General features: G+C 33.7%; 1 non-coding gene across 1 annotated transcript; it reads left to right on the top strand.

The window, feature by feature from the left end:
- Positions 1 to 259: 259 nt before the first annotated feature.
- Positions 260 to 361, top strand: LOC126008074 (small nucleolar RNA U13). Its single transcript, XR_007495491.1, has one exon. It is a non-coding gene; the product is annotated as a small nucleolar RNA U13 (small nucleolar RNA).
- Positions 362 to 22,176: the final 21,815 nt, after the last annotated feature.

Raw genomic sequence — 22,176 nt, 5'->3', positions numbered from 1 at the left:
TGAAAGTAAAACATTATAAACATTATTCAAATCAGAGGAAATATATAAAAATATTGTCACAATTGAATTCATTTCAGAAGGAAATGTGACTATGAATAACTCAATAACCTATATATCAGCATGTAATGTTAATGATAACATAATGTTAACAATAATGTATAATATATAATAAAATATATCAACATTTTACTTTTACAATATTCTAACTTTTATTCAGCTTTGTTCTGCAAATAGCCAACTAAAAAGCTTTTCTTTTTAGATTCTTTTCTAGTACATAAGCGTGATGATTAGGCATTCACATGTTTGTGTGATATGTACCTTTTAAACTTTGTTACTACAATGTCACGTTGCCTTTCTTACATATAAAAAGGAAAAAAATTTCCCCTTTATTATATATATTTTTATCCTTAAAATTTTATAAGTAAATCCTTTAATTGAATCCTCATGATACAAGGTTGCTCATAATTGAGTTTCAGTCATACAATGTACACCACCTTCACCACTGCACATTTCCTGCCACCAATGCTCCACCTTTCCTCCAGCCATCTACCATGCCTGCCTCTGTGGCAGATACTTTTCTCCTATCTCTTTTCTCTCTCCCTTTTTAGAAAGGTTTCTTATCAATGAAGTTAATACACTCAATAGGGGGTGTGCATAATACACCTTAGTAGAATGGGATTTCTGTTTTTCTGATTTTTTAAAAGTATTGGTAAATTATAGATTAAATCTAGAGTCTCATTTTTATTTTTAGGTTGTTTTTCCTGGGTATAATTATGTTTTTCTTTTGAATAATCTTGCTTTTCTAAAAAATGCACTTTGACTGCCCTATTCTTCATAAATCACATTGATTCTTTTGTTTAATCATGTTAATATGCATTAGATTCTTATCTACCAAATATATACTTACGTGTTACGGATTATCTTGAATGTGAACAATATCTTAAAACACCACAAATGCAAACATTTAATGACAAGCTAAAAAAGTTTAGATATATTTTGAGTATATTTTTGAGACTGTTACAATATTTTGTTTTGTGAAAATTTTATTTTTAAAGGGAGAAGTTGAAGAAAATATTTTAAAACCTTTACTAAAAACAGCTTAATGGAGAGATAAACAGAAGGAACATTTTATCAAGAAGACACATAAATCAAACTGTATTTTTCACATGGCACTGACACTGTGCAATTATTATATTACAATCATAATTGACAATGATGTTAAAATACTCAAATGTTTGAAGATGGTCCTCACTTTTAAAGACTGTCTAACCAAGTTGTATCTTTCATTCAAAAATTTTGTTATCTAAACATTCAAGAAACTTTGAAATAGAAACTGTCTCCATAAAGCAATATATTTTTAGGAGGAGACCAAAAACTCATGAAAAAATTATTCCTTAAAATCTTGCTAAGACTGACTAAAGCATTAAGTTAAAATTTCTCATATATTTTTATTTAAGATCCAATTCATATTTAATAAAATGATATAATCTGGATGCAGTATTAATCTCAGGGTTTTAAAAATAATTATATATAAAATTAAAACTTATTGAACATATTAACAAAAGTGTACCTGAAACAAATGATCATGAACCTAGTATATATGAAAACAAATGGATAATAGTGGGCAGGTTAAATTTGTTAATTATTTATTTTAAACTTACAATGGTTGGAGAAGCCATATTTGTAACGTTTCCATGTGTGCTTGTGAAAACACACACATATGCTTATAGACCCATGCATTCATATATATGAACATCACCTTAGGCTTATATATATGTATATACATATATATATGTATATACATATATATATATACTCACATGCCCTTTAACCCTGCTACATTTTTCTATCATCTGGGGATAAGATTATATTAAATTATGGAATTATACCCAATTTTAATTTATCATATTAAGCTTCTGTTTTGATGTGTGTGAGTATATGTTTTCCTTCCACCTTGTTGGACTTTATTCTATTTTTGTAGGACAGCTTTGCCTCTGCACTAAGCCATTGCACTAACATGTTCCTTAATCTAACTGGCACATTGTAAAATTTTACACAAGCACTCATCCAGATAATTACACAATTAATTTTCACTTGGTTCAGCTGAAACTGGGATAATGAAATTTCCACTGGTGTAATATTACATCCAAAGGCCAAGGGTCAGTTTCCTGTTTGGATAAGGGTAAGTTTAAAGAGGATTTCTGACAGTCTCCTTATTTCAACTAGTTTTAAAAAACATTGCAATGGAATTTCAATTTACAACGAAGTTCAATGAAAGGAGCAGATGTTGGGAGTGTGTCACCACCATGGGAGGCACTTCTTCCTCCACACAGGTATGTAAAGGAAACTTAAGCTTTGAAAAAAAAAAGTCACTTCTACCTTGCATTGGGGACTAAAAAGTGGCAGACACTTGGAATTCATTTTTACCCCAGTGTTTAGACATCTGCCAAACTAGATATTTGAAAACAAATATCTCAATTCCCATTGCCATTGGGAAAATGGATAAAGAACACAAATGGATAAATTGTCCTGGACTGTAGTGAATATTCTTTCTTTGAATGTGGAGTAATTTCACATTTTGTGAAACTTTAGTTCACAAGAGTAGCTTAAGAGCAGAGATTTTTCCTGGTGATAAAAGACAATAAATTTTACTTGGAAATAAGGTATAAATTTAGCCATTTTTTTCAATTTGTTGTTTTGCCATACTTATAAAGTTCAAATGTCTTATTCATAGCAATAATAGTTATTTTAAAAGTAGTAATATAAGATACCTAGTAATAAAATTCTGTGTACTTTTGTGTATTTGCTTTTTATCAAAATAATCTTTTTTGCTAAAGAATCTTATTTTGAATGAGAGAACTCAAAGGGTTGAACACATGCTTTGCATGCAGGAGGCCTGGGTTGGATTCTTGGCACCACATGGTTCTTTAGCACAGCTGGAAGTAAACCTTGAGCACAAAGCCAGAAGTAGTATTTTAGTATCCAAGTATGACCCAGAAAATACAAACAAAAGAAAAAATAGGAATACAGCAAATTAGAGTTTTAGCATAGCAAAAGGAACACAGGCTAAAACTAAAAGTTAACAAAATGGGGAAATATTCACATGTAATACATAAGGTAAAGGCTCAATATCCTGTATAAAGTACTCACAAAGATCAGAAAATATTAAAAACCATATCAAAAAAGGGGGAGAGAAAATGAATAGCCACTTCTCAAAGTAATATTGTCATGTTGCTGAAAAACTGTTTAGCTTCACTTATCATTAAAGAAATCTAAATCAAGACTACCATAAGATATTATCCCACATGTGTAAATATGGAATATATCAAAATTAGTATGAATAGTGTATTCTGGTGGCAATATGGTGGGAAAAAACACATCCACTACTGGTGATATTTTTGTTTAATTCAGCCCCTGTTGAAAACAGCCTTTATGGAGAATTATCAGTAAACCTAGAATTCAGCTGCCATATGACCCAGCAATTCCACTTTTGGGTATGTTCTCAGGACTTAAAAATATTATTCAAGAGAATGCATGCACACCATTATTTATTGTTGCACTTATAAAATAATTAAAATATGGAATCAACTTAGGTGTTCAACCACAGCTTATGAAAACGTTGCATTTCCCAATGAAATTGTGCAATTTGCTGCAGCCTGGTTGTAACTGTAAGTTATGTTGAGTGAAGAAGTGAAGTACTTTAGAAAAAAAAGGCAAACACAGGGTGATCTCATTATCTGTGGAATATAGAATAACTGTATAAAGAAAAATAACATGATAAAAGAGGGATACCTAGAACACTTTTTTTAATACTCTTTTTTGGGGGGGTCACAACTTGTGATGCTCAGCGGTTACTCAAGGCTATGTAGTCAGAAATCGCCCCTGGCTTAGGGAACCATATGGGACACTGGGGGATAGAACCATGGCCCGTCCTAGGCTAGTGGGTGCAAGGCCTTATGCCTAGTGCCACCACTCCGGCTCCCAAAATACTCTTTTGATCATTTGTTTTTAATTTAGGGGTCAGAGCGGTGGTGCAGAGTGGTAGGCCTTGCCAGCGCTAGCCTAGGATGGACTGAAGTTTGATCCCCTGGCATCCCATATGATCCCCCAAGCTAGAAGCGATTTCTGAGCACATAGCTAGTAGTGACCCCTGAGTATCAGCGGGTGTGGTCCAAAAACCCCCCAAAAAAGTATTTTTTTTAATTTAAGCACTGCGGTTACAAAAATGTTCAGTTGAGTTTCAGTCATCAAACTTACACCAGCCTTTACCAGTTTAACTTCCCACCACCCATGTTCCCCATTCCCCTTCACCCCACCCCCTGCCTGTCTTTAGGAGAGTCATTCTATTTCTCTCTTATTATCATTGCATAGTAGTTTTTAATGCAAATATTTCTCTGTGTTCATCACTCTTTGTGATAAGCTTGGTATTATGGGCTGATTCTTCCAGCTCTCATCTCTATTGTCTTTGGGTATTACTACTATACTGTCTTTTACTTTTCTAAAATCCCAGAGATGATTGAGACTCTTCTGTGTCTATCTCTTTCCCTCTGACTCATTTTCCTCAGCAATATAGTCTCCATGTTTTCCATGTATAGGTAAAAGTTATCACTTCACTTTTCCTAACAGCTACATAGTATCCCATTGTGTAGAAATACCACTGTTTCTTTAGCCACTCATATATTGTTGGGCTCTTGGGTTGTTTCCAGATTCTGTGTATTGAAAATAGTGCTGCAATAAACATAGCAGTGCAGAAGACATTTTTGTATTGTTTTCTTTTGTTTCTGTTGTAATATTGTGAATGGAATCTTTACATTTCTATTTCTTCTCTATAATTGTTTGTATATAAGACTATTGATTTTTGCATGTTATTCTTATAGCTTCCCATATCACTTTATGAATCTATTGTTTTTAGAAGCTTTTTGGTAGAGTAGGATTTTCTAAATCTAGTATCATGATATCTGCAAATAGTGAGCACTTGACTTCTGATTTTTAGATGGATACTCTTGATATATTTTTCTTGTCCAATTCTTAGGCAAGTACTTCCATCAATATGCTTAATAGGAGTGATGAGAGGGGGTAGCCTTGTCTTGGGCCAGGTTTTAGAGGAAAGAATTTTATTTTTTTTCTCTATTGAGTATAATATTTGCCATGGGCTTGTGCTAAATTGTCTTGACTATATTGAGAAAAGTTCTTTCCATTCCTATCTTGTTGATAATTTTATCATGAATGGGTGTTGGATCTTATCAAATGCTTTCTCTGCATCTATTGATGTCATATGGTTTATATTTTTCCTTTTGTTGCTGTGGTGTATTGTGTTCACTGATTTGCATATATCAAATTATTCTTGATTCTCCAAAATAAATCCTATGTGGTCATGGTGTATAATCTTCTTTATGAGGCATTTTATCCTATTTTTTATGATATTGTTGAGGATAATTGCATCTATATTCATCAGGGATATTGGTATGTAGTTCTCTTTTTGTGGCATATTTGTCTGCTTTTGATGTCAGGGTGATAATAGCCACATAAAAGATATTTGGTAGTGCTTCTGTTTCTTCAATTTTCTGAGTAGCCATACTAATATCAGATTACACACTTTAGACTTATAAATGTTATAGAGACAGAGATGGACAAATATTAATAATTATGGTATATGTACAAAAGGAAGTAATAACACACCTGAACATATACACCCCAAAAGAGGGACCATAATATATTTAAAGCAACTGATGACAAATTTCAAACATCAATAGCAACACAATAAACACGAGAAACATCAACAGCACTCCGTCACTCCTTGATAACACCCAGGCTAACAACAATAATATTCTAGCTCTGAAAAAAAATGGCAGAAAGTTGCCTAGTAGATATATAGAACTCTCCATTCCCCAAACTGGATACACAGTCTTCTCCAATACGCATGGGTAATTCTCCATGACCAACCATATGCTTGCCCATAAAAATAACTATAAATTCAAGAAGACAGAAATTTTACTAACTACTATTGATAATGATCACTGAAATTAGAAGTGAATAACAAGACATAGAGGAAAAACTTTAACAGCTGGAAAACCAACAGCTCATTACTGAAAAATTAGTGAGTCAGAGATAAAATCAAAGAAGAAATCAAAAGATTCCTGGAAAAAAACAAGAATATAGACAAAAATTAACAGAATTGGTGGGAAACAGCAAAAGCAGTACTAAGAGGAAATTTTACAGCTTTACAAGCACACACCGGGAAAGAAAAAGGGCCTTCATAATTAACTTAATTGTACAGCTAGAAAAATTGAAAAGTTATCAAAAAGGTAAACGATAAATAGACACACAAAAGAAACTAATAAAGCTTAGAGCAAAAATTAATGAATTGGAAATTCCCCCAAAATAACAGCTTGGAAGATCAATAAAAGCAAGAGTGGTTTATTTGAAAAAATAAATAAGAGTGATAAATCATTTGCAAAACTCACTAAAAAGGAAGAGAGAAAAACTAAATAAACCAAGTTAGAAATGAAAAGGTGGAGATTAGTACAGATACTACAGAGATACAAAGGTTAATCTGAGATTACTTCGAAAAACTCTGTGCCATGAAACAAGAGAACCTGTAAGAAAAAAAAAATTATTGGACTCTTATGAGCTCCCAAGGTTAAACCAAGATCATCTACATTTTTAACAGACCTATCACTATGAGGAAGTCAAAATAGTAATCAAAATTCTCCCCCCCCCCAAAAAAAAGCCCAGGCTCAAATGGATACACTAATGAATTTTTTCAAACATTTTAAGAGAATCTACTGCCAAACTTTTCAATCTCTTCTTGTACCACTTGACTCTAGAACTTAGGGAGAAGGACAGAAAAGAAAAAAATGAAGGAAGAAAATTAAAAGATGAGAAAGGGAAGTAATTGGAAAACAGGAATTTTGGTTTCTGATACATTATATATATGGTAGAGTACTATAGCTATATTCAAAGGACAAATTCAACAACACTGAAAATATAACATCTGAACTGCAAACACCAAACTTTGTAAAGTGCCTCAGGGGTTAGTCCTAACTATGGGCTCAGAAATCGCTCCTGGCTTGGGGGGGGGACCATATGGGACGCTGAGGATCAAACAGCGGTCTGTCCTAGGCTAGCACTTGCAAGGCTGATGCCATACCTCTAGCGCCACTTCTCTGGCCCCATTATATTTGTTTTTTGATGAAAATAATTTTTATTTAAACACCATGGTTACATACATATTTGTAATTGCATGTCAGCCATAAAATGCACACCCCCTTAACCAGTGCAACTTTTCTGCCACCAATATTCCCCACTTACATACTCCCCCATCCTTTGTGTGTCTTTGAGACAAGCATTGTATTTCTCTTACTATCATTTTAATGATAATTATTAGTGTAGTTATTTCTCTAACTGCACTTACCACTGTTTGTGGTAAGCTTTTAGTCCTTCCTGTCCTCATCTCTATTGTCTCTGGATATTATTATCATACTGTCTTTTATTGTTCTTAAATACAACTGATGATTGAGACTATTTTTTATCTCTCTCCCTCTTAATTATTTCACTCAACATAATATAATATGTTATATTTTATATATGTAAATATATATTTATATATACATATTTAAATATGTATATATGTATATATAGTATGTAATATTTTACAAAATATAAAATATCCATCCAGGTATAGGCAAATATCTTGACTTCATTTTTTCTAACAGCTGTGTAGTATCCCATTGTGTATAAGTACTAAATAGGCCTTTTGTCTCAAGAACATGAAGTATTTTGCCTATGTTTTCTTCTATATACCTTATAGTCTCAGGTCAGATATTAAGGAATTAATCCACAGCAAATGTATAACTATACTACATTCATTTGAAGTAGAGTTAAAGAAAAATAGAGAATTTATATCTTCAATCCATTTTATATTTCACCATTATTCCACACCCAAATGGTACACATTGCATAGCAGTATTACCTCTCTGGAAAGCTTGGGCCAAACAGGTTTAGTCAGATCTACAATAAACATTTTTCTTGTCCAGAGACCAGTAAAAGAAATTTCTCTATTCTTCAGTAATTCTCATCACTTCTATAATAATCTATGGCTCTTCATTCTCTACTAGTGATCTAACTCTTATAAGAGGCAGAATTTATTAGTCAAGTCTCTTTTGACTTGCAAATAAACTCAGCATATTCTCTTCACGTTTCCTAGATTACAAACTGCGAGACTCCTGGCACAGTTCTGTCTAGAAAGTTTTCACATGTGTGACATATTTTTCTCAGTGTCCTGAAATCTAGTTCTCTTTTTTTCATTCTTTAAATTCATCTGTTACAGGTCTCTGATCTTTATATATCATTGAAAACTGGGTGATGGATTTGTATTTCCCTATGGCCTTATCTGTCACTTCTTAATAGAATCACTACATTGATTCCATATGTTTGGTTATTACACTTCCTCCATTTCATTTTGGCATTTATCCATGCTCTATGACTGAGTATCTTGGAATCATCTAGTGACTTTTAAATGGAATGTTTGACACATCATTGAAAATTACCATGATGTATGCTAAATTCATTTCCTTTTGAAACAAAATCATTTCTACTAATATAAATTCACAAAAACTTTCCTCTTTACTCTTCTCTCTTTCATCTAGATTTAAAAAACAATTAAGTTAATTTGTTTATTTTAATCAAAAGTGAAAAATTAATAGTTTCCATTACCCTATACCTGGTGATGATGATAGGCATAATATGAGGCTTTAAAATTACTGTTTGAAATATAGTAATAGTGTCTCCAATCTCACATGAATACCCACCTCCAAATTAATGGCTACCTGGAACCTCAGTATATAATCTCCTTTGGCTGTATTATATATAATATATATAAATATGCTTATTTATACACACACACATATCCACACCCAGCAGCACTCAGGGGCTAGTCCTGGCTCTGTGCTCAGAAATTGCTCTTAGCAGTCATGGAGTACTATATGAGATGCTGGGAATCAAACCCAGGTTCATCCTGGGTTGTCCACATGCAAGGCAAATGCCCTACCACTGTGCATCTTTCTGGCACCAGGATATTGAAATATATTGTAAATAACTTCCACGATCCCAAGTCCAATAAGAATTTTTTATGAGACCAAAAACGGAAGGGATCTCCAGAGATAGAGGTGTGTGTGAATATGAAACCAGATATTTGGGTGATCAGGTAATGTAAAACCAAAGTTTGCCTACAACCACTAGAAGCTTGAAAAGAGACATGAAACTTTTCCCCTAAAAACTTCTCCAGAAAACCAAATCCTTGGATTGATTTAAATTTAATGTCCAGAATTCTGAGAGAAAAAATATATTTTGTTTCCATTATCAAAGTTTATGGTAATTTGCTATGATGTCTTCAGTAATCTAGTACATTTTATTTCATTTTATTCCTCCCTATATCTGTTTAACCAAAATTGTCCCCTCACATTTTTCTACACTGATGTTAATGTTTCTGGATTATTACATTTGTAGCAAAAACCATATTTTGAAATATGGGTGAACTGTCTAGAGAGGAATAAGGAAATGAATATTAAAGAAAATATAAAATTCTTTGAGATTCATTACCTGGTGGAAGCAGAAATAACTATATTACTTTATAATTTAGCAACTATTATGTTTTGAGAGGGAGATTATACTAACCAGACTTTTATTAAAATGTACTGTTATTTTCTTCTTTATTGTTGTTAATTTCTGTGTTTACTTTATAAATCAAATTCTGTCAGATGTATATATGTATAAAATGCAGTATAAATATGTTTAGTATTATCCATAATTTTAGGAATTCATTGGATAATTACATCAAATAGTCGTAGATAAAATCTTCTGCAATATATACTATAATAATTCTAAATTAGTAAACTCAGAAAGACATAATATTTATGGTTATTACTGTTGCTAGTATAGAAACATCAAGAGTTAGATATTACAAAATATTTCAATGATAAGTGTTTTAGAATTAAATGTTTTACTTTTATTAGGAAAGTAGGTTTTTCCTAGAAATCAGGTAATAATTTTATAGACATACATAAAGATAGCCATTGGCAATATAAGTTATAAATGTTTCAGAAATTGACTAGCTTAGTGATCTTTTATATCAATTTATATCTGAATATGTTTCCTAATATGAAAAGTAAGGTATAAATTGCAATCACTTGTCATAGTTTCTGTGAGTGTATGTAAGCATTTCTTGAGCTTCATATACTTAGGACAAAATATAAATAAATAGACTAGATTTGCTAGTTACTTTAACTTTATATGATTCTATATAATTTTACTTTCTACTGTCTCTTGGAATTTAGGAGGAGGAATCTGTGAAGTTTTTCTATTGCTCTAGTCACCTGTAGACTTGATCAGAGACACTTTATTTGATTCTACTACATGTTACCACCCGTTATAGTTGATCCCATGTATACTATAGGAGATACTCTTATCTGTCTCTGAGTTATATTTCAACAAATAAGAACATTTCTTGTCAAATTTTCACCATTTTTTGGTGTTATAAAAATAAGGTAATCAATTATTATGCTCTTCTTGTCTTGTATTATCATTACGTTCATAAAAAATCCCTGTATTTTACATGATTTTTATTTATTTTACATAATTTTTATTTATTTTTTAAAAACAAAGCATCTTTATTTCTTTTTTGCCTATATATTTATTTTGTTTTGGGGCCACATTTATGATGCTGAGTTATTATCATTTTGTGCTCATGGCTTTTTCTCAGTGGTGCTCATTTGGCCTATATTTTAATAAATGGATAATTGAAATTTGGGATTGAATTTAATTAGATTGGTCTAATTAATGGGATTTTAAGAAATATTTTTAAGAATATGTAAATAGACATGCCTACAAGCCTGGATAATTTTAACCTTTTGTTCTGTGCCATTTTATCCTGTTCCTAGGACCAGGATTGGCCTGTCTCAGTGTCTATGCTCTAAACCCAAATATGTATTGTCATGTAAAAGCATTACCACATACATCTCTTATGTTAGGGGCAGGAGGGATATATAACTTGTATTTAACAGATAGTAAACTTACTTAAATTTTAAGTAACAGCAGAATAATTAGTTGTCAATTCTCTGGGCATACTCAAATAACTTCGCATAGTAGAGAACCGAAAAAGCAAATGTATTATAAGTAACTATCTGATAAAAAAAAATAAAACCTCAAAAGATCAATTATCTAAAATAACTGGAAATCTAAACCTTGACAGTTAATACCCACATTGGGAAATTAAGGAATTCAGCTGCAGTTATAGAGAGGGACAGAAACCCAGAAAAAAGCCCCAATCCCATCTTAAATCTTCAGTATGGTCAATAAAGACTTAAAATTAACATTCACTGCACCTGCAATAAAAATTAAGCAACAATATTCCAGTAAAATCAAACTATAATTAGAGGAGAAACATGACAAACTCAAAGTTATTTTTTTAGGAAAAAAGAAAATCTATACAAATGGAATTAAAGAGCTAAGGAACTCATTAGAAAACTAGAGTACTCGGCCCAGAGAGATAGCACAGAGGCGTTTGCCTTGCAAGCAGCCAATCCAGGACCAAAGGTGGTTGGTTTGAATCCCGGTGTCCCATATTGTCCCCCGTGCCTGCCAGGAGCTATTTCTGAGCAGACAGCCAGGAGTAACCCCTGAGCACCGCCGGGTGTGACCCAAAAACCAAAAAAAAAAAAAAAAAAAGTACTGAATTTTATTGGCGAAGAAATATATAGATGAACTTGAAGACCAAATACAAGCAAGTATTGACATGAAATGTGACAAAAAGAGAAATAAAATGATGGAAGAAAATGTAAGGTACCTAATGAACAAATACAGGAAAAATAATCTCTGAGTTACATAAATATAAGTATATAAGGAAAAAGTGAAAGAATAAGAGGTAGAAAAAATAATAGCTGAGAACTTTACCACTTTCTTGATGAAATAGAAAGTTCAAGAAGCCAAAGAATACCAAACAAAATAAATTCAAACAATACCAAGATATATAGTAATTAAAATAGCAAAAATCAAACATAGAGATGAACTTCCTTTTTTTTTTTTTTTTGAGAGACACCCGGTGATGCTCAGAAGTTACTCCTGCACTGGTGAAGTGAGGTGTTATTTACATAACTGAAACCCAACTATAATCATATTTGTTATCAAGGTGTTTAAATAAATATATTAATACAAAATAATAAAAAAGAAGTTACTCCTGGCTCTGCAATCAGAAATCATTTCTGGCAGTTTCAGGGAACATATGGAATGCTGGGAATCAAACCCAGGTCCATCCTGGGTAGGCTGCATGCAAGGCCAATTTCTTAAAAAGGAAAAGAAAAATATTAATTATAAAGTAAATAACATAAGAATGATAATAGCTATTTCATATGAGGTGGTATAGGTAAGAAACAAGTGGCATAACATATTAAATTACTAAATTAAAGAAAATCAACCACAAGTCTACTACCCTACATAGCTCTTATTTAAGTGGGAGAGATAGATAAACATTCTTATACAAATAAGATATTTGTGATATTGATAAAAAGAACTGATTCTAGATGAACTACTGACAGGCCACTTATATAAGATAGATAGGCAATTGTAAAAACAATAACTCTATACAATAAAATTGGTAACATAGCCCATTATTTCAATAATATTCCTGAATTTCAATGAAATTAATTTATATCAAAAGGCATAGAGTTGAAATAGTACAGACAATATAATATATCCATTTTCTGCTCAAAAGAACCATGTCTAAAAATCACATAATAGACACATTAAAAAGAATTTTATAGACAGGCAGAACTACAGTGAGTATGGGCATATAAAATGAATGGAACCATGAGAGCAACTCCAATGATTAAAAGTCCTGTGGCCTGCATATCCACACAGGTCATAGGGCCAAAGTCTCAACTGGTTCAAAACTTATTCAGATTCAATAAAATCTCTGACCCATACAACCTCCACTGAGAATTCCCTTACAGTAGAAAATATTAACAATAACTGAAAAGAGGAATCTTGAGACTATAAAAGGAACCACAACAATAAGAAAACAACCCATTCACATTAGTACCATACAAACTCAAATATCTTGGAGTCAACTTGACTAAAGACGTGAAGGACCTACACAAAAAAAGCTATAAAAGACTGCTTCAAAAAATAAGAGAGGACACTAAGAAATGGAAACACATACCCTGCTCATGAATTGGCAGTATTAGAATCATTAAAATGGCAATACTCCCAAAGCATTGTACATATTTAATCTAAAGATACTCATGACATTCTTCAAAGAAGTGGATCAAACATTCTAAAATTCATTTGTAACAATAAATACCCTCGAATAGCTAAAGCACTCCTTGGGAAAATAATATGGGAGGCATTATTTTCACCAACTTTAAACCATATTACAAAGCAATAGTTATCAAAACAGCATAGATTGGAATAAAGACAGACCCTGAGATCAGTGTAATAGGGTTGAGTACTCAGAGAATGTTCCCCAGACACATAATCACCTAATTTTTGATAAAGGAGCAAGAAATCCTAAATGGAGCAAGGAAAGCCTCTTCAACAATGGGTGTTGGCACAACTGATTAGCCACTTGCAAAAAAGCGAACTCAGACCCCCAGCTAACACCATGTACGAAGGTAAAATCCAAATGGATTAAAGACCTTGATATTAGACCTGAAACCATAAGGTATAAAGAACAACATGTAGGTAAAACACTCAATGACACTGAGACTGAAGGTATCTTCAAGGAGAAAACAGCACTCTCCAAACAAGTGGAAAGAGATAAACAGATGGGACTATATTAAGCTGAGAAGCTTCTGCACCTCAAAGGAAATAGTGCCTAGGATACAAGAGCCATCCACTGAGTGGGAAAAACTATTCACCCAATACCCATCAGATAAAGAGCTAATATCCAAAATATACAAGGCACTGACAGAACTTTACAAGAAAAAATCATCTAATCCCATCAAAAAAATGGGGAGAAGAAATGAATAGACACTTTGATAAAGAAGAAATACAAATGGCCAATAGGCACATGAAAAAAATTTTCCACATCATTAATCATCAGGGATGTGCTAATCAAAACAACTATGAGGCACCATCTCACACCACAGAGATTGATGCACATCACAACGAATGAGAACAAGCACTGCTAGCTGGAATGTGGAGAGAAAGGAGCTCTTATCCACTGCTGGTGGGAATGCTGTCTAGTCTAACCTCTATGGAAAGCAATATGGAGATTCCTCCAAAAACTGGAAATTAAGCTCCCATACGATCCAGCTATCCTACTCCTAGGGATATACCCTGGGAACAAAAAATAGAATACAAAAATTCCTTCCTCAGATCTATATTTATTGTCATACTACTTACAATAGCCAGACTCTGGCAACAGCCAAGATGCCCTTCAATAAATGAAAAGCTAAAGAAATTGTAGTACATATACACAATGGAATATTATGCAGCAGTCAGGAGAGATGAAGTCATGAAATTTTCCTATACATGGATGTACATGGATTCTATTATGCTGAGTGAAATAAGTCAGAGGGAGAGGGATAAACAGAATAGTGAGACAGAATAGTTTCACTCATATATGGGTTTTAAGAAAAATAAAAGACATTTTTGCAATAACCCTCAGAGAAAAGAGATGAGGTCTGGAACTTCCAGCTCACTTCATGAAGCTCACCACAAAGAGTATTGAGTGCTGTTAGAGAAATAACTACACTGAGAACTATCATAACCATGTGAATGAATGAGGGAAGTGGAAAGCCTGTCTAGAGTACAGGAGCTGGGAGATTTGGGACATTGGTGGTGGGTATTCTGTACATGACTGAAACCCAACTACAATCATATTTGTAATTAAGGTGTATAAATAAAGATATTACTAAAGCATAAAATAAAAAATAAAATATATTATCAAATATTTATTTATGCTATTAATTTTTAAAATTTATATACTGACAAAATAAAAGAAGTGAATTTAAAGCAAATTTTTCAATCTAGAGAAATAAAAGAGGAAGCATGGAAAAGTACAGCAAAAAACCCACCAAGATGAGAAGACCTATTCCCCATATAACCTTGCTAAAATGGAAATTTAGAGTAGAAATGCTTAGACTGTTCAAAGAACTCAGAGAAAATGAAAAAGATTGTTAATTAAATACAGAAGTATATGTGAGCCAAAATGAGAAAAATACCAATAGATATGACAGAAATGAAGACCTGATATGATAAATAAATCATTTATTGGAAGGTATCACCAGCAGATTAAAAACTACTGGGGAATGAATTATTGAACTTGAAGATGAAGTGCAGAAAATCTCCAGACAACAACATAAAGTGAAAAGACCTCAAAATAAATTAATGTAAGAGAAAGCACTCAAATCTTTAAAATAAACAGACAAAAATAGAATTTTGGGATATAATTAACAAAAATATTGGTGGCAGAAAATGCAAAAGTGAAGGGTGGTACATTGTATGACTGTAACTCAGCTATAAGCAATTTTGTAACCACAGTACTTAAATAAAGTGATTATTTATAAAAAAAAGTGTTGTAAGAAAAGGTCAATTCTTAACTACAAAATATGTACTTTAGGAAGAAATAATATTCCTAAACATATATGCACTCAATGAAGGTCCAGCAAAATACTTACAACAATTTGAAGAAAGACATCAATAGCAACACACTAGTATCTGGAGGCTTCAAACCTCTTGAGAGATCAACCAGTAAAATATAAAGCAAGGAATATATATATTACAGGCTGGACCACAAAACATACCTCCATAGAATCAAGATGATAGAAAGTGTATTGACTATCTTCTCAAGACTATGATACACTAAAACAGAGGGAAATTACAAACAGTAAGTAGAAATAACCCTAATATCTGAAAATTAAACACTATTGAAAAAACAGTGTGTCAGAGTGAAAACAAAACATTCTGGGAAATAAATGAGAATTATTACAAGAACTATCAGAATTTGATGAAGACAACAATAGTGAATTAAAAGGAAAATGTAAAGCTTGGAAAGCATTCATTAAGAAAGAAGAAAGAGCTCACATAAATAAATTAACAGAACAGCTTAAGAAATTGGAAAATGACCAAACAAATGAAGATAAAGCAGGTAGGTGGAAGAAAATAATAAAAATTATAGCAGAAATTAATGAACTTGACTTCCCCCCCCAAAATTCAAAATACCAATGAAAGTAAATGCTGGTTCTTTGAAAGAATAAACAAGATCAATAAAACATTAGCAAGACTAACAATAATAAAGAAAAACCTAATAAACTGAATAAGAAAATGAGATTTTCTCAATGGTAACAGGAAAATTCAAAGGAAATGCTAGATATTTTGAGAATTTTTATGCCACAGAATGAAAGACCCTATAAGAAATGACTATATTCTTGAATGCATATAACTTACCAAGGTTGAAGCAATATAAATTGGAATAAATGAACATACCTATATCTACTGAGGAAATTGAAATATTAATACAATTTTTCCCCAAAACAAAAGCCCAGGCTTAAAAGTATTCACTAGTGAATTCCTTCAAACCTTTAACAAAGACCTAGAGTCAATTATTTTCAAATTCTTTCAGAGAATTGAAGAAAAAGAAACACTCTAGCAGTCTCTATGAAGCAAAGTTTACCTTGATAACAAAATTATAGATTCAAATAGAGAAAAATTATTGGCCAATAATCTTGATGGACACAGATGAAAATACTTTCAACAAAATGCTAACAAATAGAATCCAAAAATTCATCACAAAGGTCATATCATGACCAAGTAGAATTTATCCCAGATGTAAGAATGGTTTAATATATGCAAGTCAATCAAAAGAGTTTGCCATAAAAATAAAAAAAATTATATAAACATATCATTAGATGGGAGAAAGCATTTGAGAAGATTCGACATCAATCATGCTAAAAAAATTCTCAGAAGGTTTGAATTGAAGGAACTTTTCTAAGTACAGTGAAAGCTATTTACCACAATATTTTTACCACAAATATTTTTTTCCAAGGGGAAACATCTTTTCTTGTAGTATCTGGCACAAAACAATTGTTTCCACTATCATTACTTCTATTTTATATAGTACCAGAATACTTGCCATAACAATTAGGGAAGAACAAGTTTTCGAGGTCATCCAAATAGGAAGGGAAAAATCTGATCTCTCACTCTTTGGACATGATATGCTATAATATTTAGAAAAATCTAACAGTTTCTAGAAACAAGACATTTACACAGTTAAGTAGCAGGCTACAAAACTAATATAGAAAATTCTGTGCCTTTCTTATATACAAATGATGAAAGAGAATAGGCACTGAAAAAATTCCAGTCATATTCCATGTATCTAAAAAATTAAGTGCCTCAGAATAAACTTAAGAGGTGAAAGACACATACAAAGAAAATTACAAAACATTGCTTTGAGAAATAAGAGAAAACATGATAACCTACTCATGGACTTGGAGGATTAATATCATTAAAATGACAGCACTCCAAGTGAATGGACCCCACCCTTAACTGTAGTATACCAAAACACCTTGCCATTAGGTGAGCAGGTCACACCCAAAGAATGGAGCCTGCTCACCCAACCTTGGTTTGCATCAATGCACTGAGCCCGCAGGTAAGACCCTACTCCAAAGAGTGAAGCCTGCTCTCTCACTTATGGCAGGTGAGTAGTACCTGCGTTTCAGCAGCAGCACCCAGAAAGCCTGTCATTGCCAAGTGAGTGGACCCTGCCTCAAGAGTGGAACCTGCTCACCCAGCCATAGCAGCACAAAGCATTTTGCCCCAGGTTAGCAGACCTTGTCCTGAAGTGTGAGCAGCAACACCCAGATTTTAAATTACCCACAGAGGACCAGACCCTGCCCTGAAGGACAGCGTCAGAGGAGTGTGGCTATGGAACAGCACTTCTCCCAGTCAATGAACCCCAACACAACATAAAACGCTATATTGCAAGAGTGACAATGGGGAAAAATGCAGGCAATCACCATGCTTAGAGAATGAAGATAGTAGCTCTGATGACCCAAAAAATCACCATCTTTTTATCCTCTCAGATAAGGACTTTAAAAAGAAATATGGAGGATCCTCATAGAAATCAAAGAAATCATGAAATGAACTGAATGAACCACAAATAATAAACAAGAGAATTTAAAAGAAGAGATGATAAAACTACAAACTGAAATAACATGACTAGAAATCTTGGTAGGTGAAATAAAAACCTCACTTGAAAGCCACTTTAAGAAAATAACAGCGAGGAGTAACTGAGGAGAAAATCAATGACCTAGAAGATAAGATTACTAACAACTCCATACACTAAAAGATGTTGCATCAAAGCCTTAAACAAATTGAAAAAAAATTCCTCAAACGATGTGACAGTTAAAATATAAGTCTTTGATAAACTCAAAAGAAACAATAGAAGAATCATTAAAGTTCCAGAATCCCAGGAAAAAAATTTCCATAAAGAATCAACAGTCAAGGACAACACTGCAGAGAAACTCCCAGAGATAAAGAAAGAATGCATGCAACCAAATCTTGCATGCCTGAAGAGTACCAGCTAAAAGATATTCAAAGAGAAGCATCACAAAACACACCTTAGTCACAATGACAAATCTCACAGATAAGAATGTCACTTGAAACCGGACTTAGCTCTAAAAGTATCCCCAATACAAGAACTCTTCCCAAGACCTCCCTGCTGCAAATAGTTTGCCAATCTCAAGAGGGTCAGGTTGTGCGATAAAAAAGGTGCCTGGGAACCCACACACCACAAGAAAGTCTCAAAAGACATGGGGAAACCTATACTTCCATAATAAGTATAAGACCTGTATTGCACTACCTCTTTACCTGTTTTTCCCGAAATGTAAGGTAGTATCTTGCATCATTTTGTTCCTTTAATTACTTTTTTATTTCATTTTTTAAAATCTTTTTTATATATATGTGAGCACATATATTTTTATTTCTATTTTTATCTTTTTTGGGGGTGTGTGTGACCTGTTTCTGTTTTCTTTTCTTTCCATCCTCAAATGCACCAGCAATATAATGTAGCACCATTTCTCTCTGCAAAGGCATACTTAAAAAAAGGGGGTGGGAAACTTACGTATAAAAACAAGCTCTTATCTACTAGGGATAAGAACTCATACTTGTTTACAATACAGGGGCATCTCCCACCATGAAAATATGTCACGTGGACCCAACTTAGACCCCAGGTGATTAGACACCAACCGTCCAGCCTTAAACTCTGGATCCCAGACATAGAAACGACACAGTTCTTCACAACAGCCACAGGAAAAAAATTCCATTCGGGACATCCTTAATAGTGCTCGGACACCAACAAGTGCCAGCTCTTAAATGATATTCAGACAATGAGGAAAATGGGAACAACTTAACCTAAGAGCAGGTTATCCTACCTCAACAGCTAATGACAAGACAAAATCAGAAGACTTGTCACCCTTTGGTCTGTCAAAATGCCAAGATCGCGATCTACAGATGACTGGCAGACAGAACCATGACCGGACTGTATGTATCCTGGGACCAATAAAAAAGCCCTAGTCTAGGGTTTGAGCTACGACCTGCACAACAACCATGATCTCTAGTTCCAGAGGTCTGTCTGAGACAATTGCAATGGAATGGGTCTTCTGGAAACATAACGAAAGACCCTATCCCAGGCCCCATCCTAGGATCAGTGCAAAGATAAAGACCACCAACCAAAGAAGATGGATTAAAATGACAGAGGGAACAGAACTTCTAGAACCACAAAGAAAGACTTCATCATAAGTTCCACTCCTTGACCTGTGCAGATACCGAGATCTCTAGATACAGAGGTCTGATATTATCACCCAGGACGGAGCAGAAGTCTTCCATACACCACAAAAGCACCAAGGGGAGAGTAAATGAACCTGAAAGGCGTCTATAGTTAAACCCATGACAATATACTTCAAGGGTGGAAAAACCCTGTATCTCTTAGGCCAGGGAAATTCCTTTTCGATTGACCCCAATATTTACTGTGCATATGCAGGAGAGGAAAAAAAGGAAAGAAAAAAGCACAAAACAATTTTTTTTTATTTATTTATCTAGTTTTTGTCGATTTCTTTGTTTTGGTGTGGTTATTGAAATTGTCTCCATTTACATTTATTTATTTTCTTCTCTTCTTTTCTTCATTTATGTGTTCTGCCACGTTTTTATCTCAAGATCATGGCTTTTATGTGGTGCTTATCTTTTTTTTTTTTTGAGTGCTCACTGGATATTTTATTTGACACTTCTTTTTGTACTTTTGTGGTGTTTCACCTTCTTTTTCCCCTTCGTCTCTCAAACCTAGGATGAGAGCCTCTAGATGGACTCTGCCCATTTTCAGTGTATTTGATTTTCCCCCCAGTTTATTACTCTTCTCTTCTTCAAACAAAAATACATAACTTGAACTATCTAGTCCCACCTCATAATTAGAGGGGAAATATGGGAGGTACCAAGACCAAACAGGTGTAAGACCACTATGTAGTAAGCTAGGCACAGAGGGGAACACTTATTCTGGCAACCTCAAGGGTGAGGGAGGAGGATATGGGAGGTTGGACAGGAATGGAGGTGGAGGGAGGACAATTTGGTAATGGGAATTCTCCTGATTTCATGTTAATACACACCTAAAATATTATTGTCAATGATATTTAAGCCACTATTATTAAAATAAAACCTATATTTAAAAAAAGATTAGAATACTGAAAACAGGAAGATCCAAAAGGAAAATTGTATTCAAAAGAGCACCCCTAATCATCAGATTTATCACAAAAAATAATCTTAAGGTCAAAATAGGTAGTATAGAGTGAAAAAAAATCAATGAAACAAATGCTTCATCAAGAGTATTTCACCCAGCCCAACTTGCGTTTAGATTTGAAGGAAAGATACACAGCTTAATGAATAAACAGCGGCTCAGGAACATAACAGACTCAAAACCAACTGTAAAAACTACCTGAAATGTCAACTTTAAAGTAAGACAGATGAACAAACACATAAATGCCTACTAAAAGATGACAACAAATTCTCTTTTTCTCATACATTTTTTCTTTATTTAAACATCTTGATTACATATATGATTGTGATTAGGTTTCGTCATGTAAAGAACACCCCCATCACCAGTGCAACATTCCCACCACCAATGTCCCAAATCTCCCACCATCCCAACCCACCCCCACATGTACTCCAGACAGGCTTTCCAGTTCCCTCATTCATTCACATGATTATGGTTGTTCTCTGTGTAGTTATTTCTATAACTGCACTCACCACTCTTTGTGGTGAGCTTCATGAAATGAGATGGAAGTTCCTGCCCTCCTCTCATTGTCTCTGAGGATTGTTGCAAAAATGACTTTATTTTTCTTAAAACCCATAGATGAGTGAGATTATTCTGCATCTCTCTCTCCCTCTGACTTATTTCACTCAGCATGATAGATTCCATGTACATCCATGTATAGGAAAATGGCATGACTTCATCTATCCTGATGGCTGCATAATATTCCATTGTGTATATGTACCACAGTTTCCTTAGCCATTCATCTGTTGAAGGGCATCTTGGTTGCTTCCAGAGCCTGGCTATTGTTAATAGTGCTGCAATAAATATAGGCGTGAGGAAGGGTTTTTGTATTGTATTCTTGTGTTCTTAGGGTATATCCCTAGGAGTGGAATAGCTGGGTCAAATGGGAGCTCAATTTCCAGATTTTGGAGGAATCTCCATATCGCTTTCCATAGAGGCTGTACTAGACGGCATTCCCACCAGCAGTGGATTAGAGTTCCTTTCTCTCCACATCCCCGCCAGCAATGATTGTTCTCATTCTCTGTGATGTGCGCCAAACTCTGTGGTGTGAGGTGTATCTCATTGCTGTTTTGATTTGCATCTCCCTGATGATTCGTGATGAGGAGCATTTTTCATGTGCCTCTTGGCAATTTGTATTTCTTTTTTATCAAAGTGTCTGTTCATTTCTTCTCCCCATTTTTTGATGGGATTAGATGTTTTTTCTTGTAAAGTTCTGTCAGTGCCCTGTATATTTTGAATATTAGCCCCTTATCTGATGGGTGTTAGGTGAATAGTTTCTCTCACTCGGTGGGTGATTCTTGTATCCTGGGCACTATTTCTTTTGAGGTGCAGAAGATTCTCAGCTTAATGTATTCCCATCT

Source organism: Suncus etruscus, chromosome 4, assembly GCF_024139225.1.
Source record: "Suncus etruscus isolate mSunEtr1 chromosome 4, mSunEtr1.pri.cur, whole genome shotgun sequence".
Taxonomy (NCBI): domain Eukaryota; kingdom Metazoa; phylum Chordata; class Mammalia; order Eulipotyphla; family Soricidae; genus Suncus; species Suncus etruscus.
This window is presented reverse-complemented; position numbering and strand designations above follow the sequence as displayed.